Source organism: Hipposideros armiger, unplaced genomic scaffold (assembly GCF_001890085.2).
Source record: "Hipposideros armiger isolate ML-2016 unplaced genomic scaffold, ASM189008v1 scaffold_410, whole genome shotgun sequence".
Classification (NCBI taxonomy): Eukaryota; Metazoa; Chordata; class Mammalia; order Chiroptera; family Hipposideridae; genus Hipposideros; species Hipposideros armiger.
In genome coordinates this window covers 853,886-865,782 of record NW_017731760.1, presented here as the reverse complement: position 1 = coordinate 865,782, position 11,897 = coordinate 853,886, and positions in this window count along the sequence as shown.

The window sequence follows — 11,897 nt, the reverse complement described above, 5'->3', positions numbered from 1 at the left end:
TGTCATTGTGTGGACATAAGTTTTCATGTCTCTTGGATAGACTCCAAGGAGTGGAATTGTTGGATCCAACGGCAAGTTTATGTTTCACTTTTGAAAAAACCCACCAAATGGTTTTCCCAAAGTGTCTGTACCATTTTACATTCCCATCAGCAATGCTGAGGGTTCTAGTCCACATTCTCACCAACACTTGGTATTGTGTATCTTTTTTTATTATAACCATTCTAGTGGGTATGTTGTGGTATGTCATTGTGGTTTTAACTTGCATCTCTCTAATGACTGATGATGTTGAACATCTCATGAGCTTATTAGCTAAGTGTGTATCTTTTGTGATTAAATATCTAATAAAATATTTTGTTCATTTTAAAGCTCGCTTCTTTGCTTTATTATTGAGTTGTAAGAGTTCTTTATATATTTTGGAAATGAGTCCTTTACCAGATATATGATTTGCACATATTTTCTCCCATTGTATGGATTGTTTTTCCTTGTTTTATTGAGATAATTGACATATAACATTGTGTTAGTTTTAGCTGTATTTAAAATTTTTTATTGGTGACATTTTAAAATTAAATTTATTAGGTGACATTGGTTGATAATGACATTATATAAATTCCATGTGGACATTTTTATAATATGATATCTGTATACTCTGTCGTGTGCACACTACTTGAAGTCAAGTCTCTGATACCATATATTTGACCCCCTTTACCCTCTTTGTCTTTTCCCTCCCCTTTATTAATGACTTTTGAAGTGCATATGTTTTAAATTTTGATGAAGTTCAAAATATCAATTTTTAAAATGGATTGCATTTTTGGTGTTGTATCTAACAACTCTTGGTTTAACAAAAGTCATGAAGATTTTCTTTTTTTTTCTCTTTGAGAAATTAATAGTTTTAACTTTTACGTCTATTATCTGTTTTGAGTTAATTTTTGTCTATGGTGTGAAGTAATAGTTTCTGTTTATTTATTTATTTTTTTTAAAGATTTTTTTATTGGGGAACTGGGGGGATGTGAACAGTGCTGGGGAATTGGGGGAAGGGGAACAGGCAAGTTGCTGTCATTTTGTTCTTCAGTCTAGTTGTGGAGGACGTTGCTTCACTGGCCCAAGTTGGCACCATCATTGTGCTCTTCCCGGGCGAGGCAGATCAGTTGCCGGCTTCTGGATGGCCGCTCACTGTGGCTGCTGGCCGCTCACGCTGGCTGCTGGTTACATACGGTAGCCCATGGCAACCCACTGCCACAGGGGCTGCAGCCTATGCCTTCGCCGGTGACTCACGGGAGCCCAGCTCCAGGTCGAGCTGCCGTTCAGCATCTTAGCTGTGGAGGGCAGTGTCACTGGCCCTCATATGTGGGATCCGAACCGGGGCCCTCTGGCGTCCCAAGTCAGTTCTTAACCATCGCACCACTCGGCTGGCCCTTCTGTTTATTTTTTTGAATGTGTATAATCAATTGCTAAAAAGACTATCCTTTTTACATTGAATTGTTTTGGCACTTTTGTAAAAAATAAATTGACCATAAATATAAAGATTTGTTTTGGACTCATAATTCAGTTCTCTTGATCTGTTGTATGACAATTCTTGTGCCAGTACCACACTGTCTTGATTACTGTATCTTGGCCTCTAACCTCAAGGTGCTGTGTTCAATCTTAGTTGTGGGTGGGCGTAGCCACTATCCCATGTGGGAGTCGAACCAGCAGCCTTGTTGTTAAGAGTGCACGCTGTGTCCACTGAGCCATTCAGGTGGCAGCTCAGCTCAAGGTGCCGAGTTCAGTCTTAGTTGTGGGTGGGCATAGCCCACCATCAAACAGGCGTTCTTGTTGTTAACGCCAGCTGAGCTGTCCTGCCACCTGTTGGCAGCTCAGCGACAGCTCAGATTGGGCACAGCGTCACTGGCCCATGTGGGAATCAAAAGGGCAGCCCTGTTGCTCAGAGCTTGCACTCTTAAGCCAACTCTTAACCAACTGAGCCATTCGACTGGCCCCCTGTAGAACTTTTTAATAATAGATTGTTATTTTAGCATAGTTTTAGGTTCATGTATGTATAGCTTCTCCAACTATCAACATTCTGCACTAAAGTGGTACATTTGTTACACCTGATGAGCGTACAGTGATAAATCATTATCACCCAAAGCCCACAGTGTACATTAGGGTTCATTCTTGGTGTTGTATAGTTTTATGGGTTTTGACAAAAGCATACTGACGTGTAGCCACCATGATGCTATCATACAGAATAGTTTCATTGACCTAACACTGTTCTGCTCTTCCTATTCATTCTTTTTCCCTCCCTAACCCCTGGCAATCACTGATCTTTTTGCTTTATCCATAATTTTGCCTTTTCCAGAATGTCATATAGTTAGAATCATACAGTTTGCAGCCTTTTAATGTTGGCTTCTTTCATTTAGTAACATGAATTTAAGGTCTTTTCGTGGCCTGATAGCTCATTTATTTTTAGTATTGCATAATATTCCATTTTCTGCATGCACCATGGTTTATTTGTCCATTCACCTTGAAGGATATCTTAGTTGCTTCCAAGTTTCAGCAATTATGAATAAAGCTGCTATTAACATCAGAGTACAGGTTTTTATATGGACAAAAAATTTCAACTCCTTTGGCTTCTATTTTCTAGAAAAGATTGTAGAGAATTGGTATAATTTCATTCTTAAATGTTCAGTAGAATTCACCAGTGAACTCATTTGGGCCTGGTGCTTTCTTTTTGGGGAAGGTTATTAATTATAGATTCAATTTCTTTATTAGATACAGCCTGTTTAAATTGTCTATTGCTTCTTGTGTGACTTTTGGCAGATTTTATCTTTCAAGGAATTGAGATCTGTAGTGATGTCCCCTTTTTCATTTCTGATATTACTAATTTGTATCTTCTCTCTTTTTCTAAGCCTGGTTAGAGGCTTATCAATTTTATTGATCTTTTCGAAGAATCAGCTTTTGGGTTTGCTGATTTTCTGTTTTCAATTTCATTTATCCTTGTTCCAATTTTTATTATTTCCCTTATTTGCTTATTTTGGATTTACTTTGATCTTCTTTACTAGTTATCTGAAGTGGAAGATTAGATTATTGATTTTAGATCTTTCTTATTTTCTAACATATATGTTCAATTCTATAAATTTCCCTCTAAGCACTCCTTTCACTGCATCCTACAGACTTTGATAAGTTTTGTTTTCATTTTAATTTAGTTCAAAATATTGGAAAAAATTTTTTTTGAGATTTTGTCTTTGACCCGTATGTTGTTTAGAAGTGTGTTGTTTGATTTCCAATTATTTTAGAATTTTCCAGTTACCTCTGTTACATATTCCTTTGTCATCTGAGACCAGACATTGTAGATTTTCTATTCCTTTAAATTTGTTAATGTGTGTTTTATGGCCCAGATGTGGTCTGTCTTAGTGAATGTTTCATGTGAGCTTGAGAAGAGTGTCTGTTCTGCTGTTTTTGGATGAAGTAGTCTACAGATGTCAATTATATCTAGTTTAGACCACAGTGCTATAAAACTAGAAATCAATTATAAGAAGAAAGCTGGAAAACTTACAAATGTGGAGGCTGAATAACATGCTCCTAAATAATGAATGGGTCAACAATGAGATCAAGGAAGAAATCAAAAGGTATCTTGAGACAAATGAAAATGAAAACACAATGACTAAAATTCTATGGGATGCAGCAAAAGCAGTCCTAAGAGGGAAATTCATAGCAATACAGGCCTACATAAAGAAACAAGAAAAATCTCAATTCAACAGTCTATCTTTATGCCTAAGGGAACTGGAAAAAGAATAACAAAATAGAATAGCCCAAAGGGAGTTAGAGGAAGGAAATAATAAAGATCAGAGTGGAAATAAACGAAATAGAGACCAAAAAACAAAAAAAGTAACACAAAAGATCAATGAAACCAAGAGCTGGTTCTTCGAAAAGATAAACAAAATCTACAAACTTTTAGCCAGACTCATTAAGAAAAAGAGAGAGGGGACCCAAATTAATAAAATCAGAAATGAAAGAGAAGTGACGACAGACACAAAGAAATACAAAAAAATTTAAGAAAATAATATGGGCAACTATATGCCAACAGATCAGACAATCTGGAAGAAATGGTTAAATTCCTAGAAGCATACAATCTTCCAAGGCTGAATCAAGAAGAAACAGAAAATCTGAACAGACTGATTGCTACCAATGAAATCTAATCAGTAATCCACAAACTCCAAACAAACAAAGGTCCTGGACCAGATGGCTTCACAGGTAAATTTTACCAAACATTCAAAAAAGAATTGTCACCTATTCTCCTCAAAGTATTCCAAAAAATCCAGAAGGTGGGAAGGCTCCCAAGTTTATTTCATGAGGCCACTATTACCCTAATCCCCTAAACCAGACATTACAAAAAAAGAAAACTATAGGCTGATATCCCTAATGAACATAGATGCAAAAATCCTCAACAAAATATTAGCAAACTGAATTCAGCAATACATAAAAGAGATCATACACTACGATCAAGTGGGATTCATTTCTGGCATGCAAGGTTGGTCCAACACCTGCAAATCAATTAATATTATATGCCATATTAGCAAAATGAAAAATAAAAATCATATGGTCATATTAATAGATGCAGAAAAAGCATTTGACAAAATCCAACATCCATTTATGATAAAAACTCTTAGCAAAGTGGGAATAGAGGGATCATACCTCAACATAATAAAGGCCATATATGATAAACCCACAACTAACATCATACTCATTGGGGAAAATATAAAAGCATTCCCCTTAAGATCAGGAACAAGACAAAGATGCCCACTTTCACCACTTTTATTCAACATAGTACTTGAAGTTCTAGCCACAGCAATCAGCAAGAAAAAGAAGTAAAAGGCATTTAAATGGGAAAGGAGGAAGTAAAATTGTCATTATAGGTAGATGACATGATACTATATATAGAGAACCCTAAAGATTCCACCAAAAAATTATTAGAACTGATAAATGAATTTAGTAAAGTAGCAGGATATAAAATTAATATTCAGAAATCAGTTGCATTTGTATACAGCAATAACAAAACTATCAGAAGGAGAAATTAAGAAAATAATCCCATTTACAATTGCTTCAAAAACAATAAAATATTTAGGAATAAATTTAACCAAGGAAGCAAAAGACCTATACTAAGAAAATTATAAGACATTGAAGAGACAAATTAAAGAAGATACAAATAAATGGAAACATATATAATGATCATGGATAGGAAGATTTAATATAGTTAAAATGTCCATACTACCTAAGGCAATATATAGATCAATGCAATTCCTATCAAACTACCAAGGGCATTTTTCACAGACATAGAAAATATAATCCTAAAATTTATATGGAATTATAAAAGACCCCGAATAGCCATAGCAATCCTGAGAAATTAGAAAAAGTGGAAGGTATCACACTATTTGATATCAAATCATACAACAAGGCTATAGTAATCAAAATAGCATGGTATTGGCATAAAAACAGACACATAGATCAATGGAACAGAACAGAAAGCCCAGAAATAAATCCAAGCCCATATGGTTATTTAATCTGTCACAATGGAAGCAAGAATTTACATTGGGGTAAAGACAGTTTATTTAATAAATGGTGCTGGGAAAACTGGACAGATACATGCAAAAAATGAAACTGGACTACCTTCATACGTCATCTACAAGAATAAATTCAAAATGGATTAAAGACTTACATTTAAGACCTGAAACCATAAAACTCCTAGGAGAAAATATAGGAAGTAAATTCACAGACATTATCCTTAGTAATACTTTTACTGATATACCCTCTTGGGCAGGGGAAGCAACAGAAAACTAAACATGTGGGATTACATCAAACTAAAAAGTTTTTTTTTAACAGCAAAGGGAATCATCAATAAAACAAAAAGACACCCTACTGAATGGGAGAAGGTATTTGCTAATGATACATCTAAGGGGTTAATACCCAAAATTGATTTAAAAACTCATGCCTCAACACCGAAAACCAAACAACCCAATTAAAAAATGGGCAGAGGACATGAAGTGACCTTTTTCTAAAGAGGACATACAGATAACCAACAGACATATGAAAAAATGCTCAATGTCATTAATCATTAGAGAAATGCAAATAAAAACCACAATGAGATACCATCTCACTCCTGTCAGAATGGCTATTGTCAATTAATCAACAAACAATAAGTGTTGGCAAGGATGTGGAGAAAAGGGAACCCTCATGCACTGTTGGTGGGATTGCAGATTGGCGCAGTCACTATGGAAAACAATATGGAGGTACCTAAAAAAAATTGAAAATGGAGCTACCTTATGACCCAGCAATTCCACTCCTGGGTATCTATCCAAAGGAATCCAAAACACTAATTCAAAAAAATATATGCACTCCTATGTTTATGCAGTGCTATTCATAATAGCCAAGATATGGAAGCAACTGAAATGCCCATTGATAGAGAATTGGATAAAGAAACTGTGGTACATTTATACAATGTATAACTTGGCCATAAAAAAGAATGAAATCTTACCATTTGCAACAACATGGATGGACCTAGAGAATATTATGCTAAATGAAATAAGTCATGCTGAGAAAGACAAATACCATATGATCTCACTTATATGTGGAATCTAAAGAACAGAATAAATGAGCAAACTAAATAGAAATAAACAGAGATTCAGAGAAAAAACTGACGGTTGCTAGATGGGAGGGGGGTTGGGATGGGGGAGAAGGTGAAGGGATTAGAATGTGCAAATTAGTAGTTATAACATAGTCACAGTGATATGAAATACAATATGGGGAATATAATCAATAATGTTGTAAGGATTATGTAGGGTGCCAGATGGGCACTGGACTTATCAGAGGGATCACTTCATAGACTGTGTAGATGCTTGACCAATATGTTATACATCTGAAGCTGAAGTAGAATAATATTGAATCTCAACTATAATTAAATATTTCCCCATGGGATGTGGAGTAAAGCATAGTGAAGATATTCAATGGAATGGTAACAGCTATATATGATGTTAAAGGGGTAGTAGAGTGGGGGGTTATCACTTTGTGAGGGGTGTAAATGTCTAACTATTACATTGCTTTGTACACCTGAAACTAATAAAAAAATTATATCCAGTTGATTCGATGGTGCTGTTGAGTTCAACTATGTCCTTATTGATTTTCTGCCTGCTGCATTTGTCCATTTATGATGGAGGAATGTTGAAGTCTCTAACTATAATAGTGGATCCATCTATTTCTCCTTGCAGTTCTATCAGTTTTTGCCTCACATATTTTGACACTCTCTTGTTAGGCATATACACATTAAGGATTGTTATGACTTCTTGTAGAATTGACCTCTTTATCATTATGTGGTACCCTGATATTTTGCAGGGGGGGAGTGGATAAAATAAGGTCATGTCTGACCTTCCTTATTTTAATTTTTAATAAACTTTTTAAAATTTTGCCATAATTTTAGATTTACAGAAAAGTTGCAAAGCTGGTACAGAGTTTTCATACCTTGAAAACATCATGCTAGGTGAAAGAAGCCAGTGTAGGGGAGGAAAAATTTTCCTCAATCCTTTTAGGATTCCTGGCTGGATCTGAAAATGAAACTGGTGTAATTAAAAAAAAATGGAGATATAATTGACATGCAACATTGTATTTGTTTTAAGTATAAAACATAATGACTAGAGCATTCCACCAGTAAAGCCTGGAGAAAATTCCCCTTCTGCTTCCAGCAGAGGGAGGGAGAAAGTAACCACTGGAATATACCAGAACATTCTGTTCTTAATAAGGCCTAACCTCAAGAGAAGCTATTTTACCAGAGCCTAACAGATTGGGGTTTTATGAGAGCTTCACAAACCTGGGGAAAGGGAAATGCCCAACTTGGCTCCTGTAGCCATCCTGTCCCACCCTGGAGGAGACTGAGAAGAATGTGTGGAGTTTATAGCCCCAGGGATACAGGGTCACTAAAAAATTGAGACCTTAGTCACAGGACTAGAGAATGCTTCCCTTTCCTCCACACCTTATCACCACATCACTACAGGCCTATTTACTATCATTCCTTTTACCAAGTACATCATGCCTGGCTTTCAACAAAAAATTACCAGGTACCACAAGGCAAAAGCACAGTTTGAAGAGAGAGAACAGCATCATAACCAGACTCAGATATAGTAGTGATGCTGACATTATCAGACTGGGAATTTAAAATAACTATGGTTAATGTGCTAAGGGATCTAATGGAAAAAGTCGACAATGTGCAAAAACAAATGGATAATGTAAGCAGAGAGCTGGAAATTTTAAGAATTCAAAATAAATGGTAGAGATCAAAAACACCGTAACAGAATGCTTTTGATGGGCTCATTAGTAGACTGGACATGGCTGCGGAAAGAGTCTGTGAGCTTGAGGCTATATCATGGAAACTTCCAAAACTAAAAATAAAACAGAAAAGAGACTAGAAAAAAAACAAAATAGAATATCCAGGAACTGTGGGATAACTACAAAAGGTGTAAAATACACATAACAGGAATACCAGAAGAAGAAAGAAAGAACAGCATAAAATATTTGAAGTAATAATGACTGAGAATTTCCCCCAAATTAATTTAAGACATGAAACCATACACCCAAGAATCTCAGTGAAGGCCAAGCAAGATAAGTGTGAAAAATAAACAAACAAACTTCACCTGGGCATATCATATTCAAGCTACAGAATATCAAAGAGAAAGAAAAAAAATATTGAAAGCAGCTAGAGGAAAAATAGCTTAACTATAGAGAAGGTAAGTATTACATTCAGAGAATTTTGGGGAAAATGGTGGCTGTGAGGAGGGCTCCCTGAGTTTTCCCCCTGGAAATCGCCACAATTTGAAACTGTGTAACTCTTCAAATGAACCTCTACTCATCACACACAGCAGCAGCTAAGAGACTTGCATGCCGATTACTTAAAGGTGGGCAGACTGGGCGAGTTGGTGAAGAGGGAGGCGAGACCTGTGGAGGCGCAGCCTGCACCTGTGGCTGCTGAAACACGCGTCCTCAGAGAGCAGATCAGAGAGTGTTCCCGCAGCTCGCTCCCTGCGCCTTGCAGCCCGCCTAGAGTGCAGCCAGAGTGTGACAGTTTGCAGTCTGAGGCAGAAGCCTCGGGCTGGGCGAGTGGGGGAAAAGAGAGAGACGTGCGTGCAGAGGCGCAGTCCGCACCTGCGGCTACAGAGCTGCAGGAACCCAGGAGACAGAGCGGAGAGCATTGCAGCGCCAGGGTGAGCTCAGTCCCTGCACCCCTGTGGTCCCTCCCAGAGCACAGCAGGAGCTCAGCTGGAGCATCTGAGGCAGAAGCCTCGGCTCAAAACGGCGGTGGGACTCTTTTTCTTCTTCTTTCTTGGACAGAAAGCAAAAAACAACTGCATAGATAAAAACTCACCCCCACCCTTCCTCAGAAACCTTGGCCCCCGCCATGCCAGAGTCTTAAGCTGACCCCTGAATGGAGGAATAGGGTCAGATTACAGAGGCGCAGTTACTCCCAGGGGGTTGAGAAACTCCGCAGGAGAAGAGGCTGTGGAGTGTGAGCCTACCTACCCCGCTCCCACCTCTCCTGGATGGCTTGGGAGGCAGGGCAACTTCAGCTGCTGAGTCACTCGCAGGCCCCCCAGCAAGGAGGCTTTTAGCAGCTCTGAAATCTCATACCCCCCACAGCCTCCAGTGGAAAGAGTGCCAGAAAATGCACATTGAGCCTTCTGGCTGCATAGCACTTAGCGTGCCTCAGGGCAGGGCGAGAGCAGAAACGGCATTGACTTTGTAAAAACTATCATTCACATCTCATAACCCCATCATCTACAATAGATCTGCATTGCCAGGGTCACTATAGGTGCCAGGTGGCTGGCTCTGCCCTCACAAGACGCAGAGGAGTTTTTGTATAGCAGAGGACAACCTGGAGAGAGCTTGGTGGACTTTAGCCAAGACTGGTACTGGGGTTTTTTTTGTTTGTTTTTTTGGCGTGTTTTTTATTGTTGTTTTGGTTTTTTTGGGTGTTTTGAGTTTTTTGTTGTTGTTTGTTTTGGTTGTTTTTGTTTTTTTCTATTTCATTATTATCATTTTTAGTTTTTAATATAGGCATATATATAGATATATTTGTGGATATATATGTCAATATATATGGGTGTGTAGACATATATATATATATATATTTTTTTTTTCTCTTTCCTTCTTTCTTTTCTACCCTCGCTCTCTCTCTTCTTTTCTTCTTTCTTTTCACTGCTCTACTTTTCCTCCCTCTTTCCATTTTTATGCAATTTTTTTTCTTTTGGGTGTTGCTATTTTGTTTCTCGTGTTTATTCTATTTTTTATTTTGTTATATTTTATTTTAATTTTTTTTCTTTTGTTGTTGTTTTTTTGAATATTTGTTTTCTTCTTTTGTATGTTTGATATTTCTGTACATGTTGAGTGTAGGATTTTGGCTTGTTTTTTACATGTGAGAGTATCTAGTTTCCTTTGGTGGCTGTTGTGGTTGTGCTTGTTGATCTGTTTTGCTCTAAAATCACTCTGCAGCAGGGCCCAGTCAAAGAGGCACAAGAATCATCACACCCAGAGGCCAACTTTAGATAAAACCAGAGAATTACGGGGTTTGACCTATAAGAGTCACACCCAAAGGGAAATTGCTACAGGCACAAGAGCCCATAGGGGCCAAGCCTTATTGGAGGGGTCAACCCTTACACAGCAGCTGATAAACTGTGGACACAGCTAATGCTCACAGCTAGTTAGCCCGGGAGTCAATCCCACCTACTGACAAGCCAAAAGCAATCAAAGCTCAACTTCAACAGGAGAAGATACACAACACAAGGAACACCTCTGGTACACACACATAGGAGAATAGGGAGACTGAGTAATTCAAATATCAAGGACATATACCACATAAGTCCACCCAGAAAAGACTGAAAGACCTAGAGGATCTACCTATTACATCAAAGCAAGCACAAAGAGTAAGCCAGAATGGGGAAACAAAGAAACACATCCCAAATAAAAGAACAGGAAAAACCTCCTGAATCAGTAGAATTAGAGGAAATAGAGGTAAACAACCTATTGGAGACAGAGTTCAGAACACTGATTATTAGAATGTTCAAGGAAATTCATGAGAATATAAAGGAGGATAGAAAAATCATGAAAAACAACCAGCTAGAACTAAATAATACAATTACTGAATTAAACAACAAACTTGATGGAATTACTAGCAGCTTGGATGAAGCAGAAGATTGAATCAGTAATGTAGAGGACAAGATAGCAGAGATCATCCAAGTGGAACAACAAAACAAAAAAAGAATAAAAGACATTGAAAATAGTTTAAGAGAGCTGGGCGATGATATCAAGCGCAACAACATGTGCATCATAGGAATACCAGAAGGAGAAGAGAGGGAGCAAGGGATCGAGAACATATTTGAAGTAATAATGTCTGAAAACTTCCCCAACCTGGCAAAGGAAATTGACATACAAGCCCAGGAAGTGCAGAGAATTCCAACCAAGATGATCCCAAATAGGCCCACACTGAGACACATTGTAGTGAAAATGGCAATGGTTAAAGACAAAGACAGAATCCTAAGAGCAGCAAGGAACAGGCAGCAAGTTACTTACAAAGGCATCCCCATAAGAAGATTATCAGCTGACTTTTCTACAGAAACTTGGCAGGCCAGAAGGGAGTGGCAGGAGGTTTTCAAAATGATAAAAAACAAAGGCCTACAACCTAGATTGCTTTTTCCAGTAAGGTTATCATTTAAAATTGAAAGAGAGATAAAGAGCTTCCCAGAAAAGAATAAGCTAAAGGAATTCATTACCACCAAGCCAGCATTGCAGGAAATGTTAAAAGGGCTTCTTTAAGCAGAAGAAAGAGAAAAACAACCTAACTAACGAAGACCAGGAACACAAATAACAAAATAGCAATAACTACG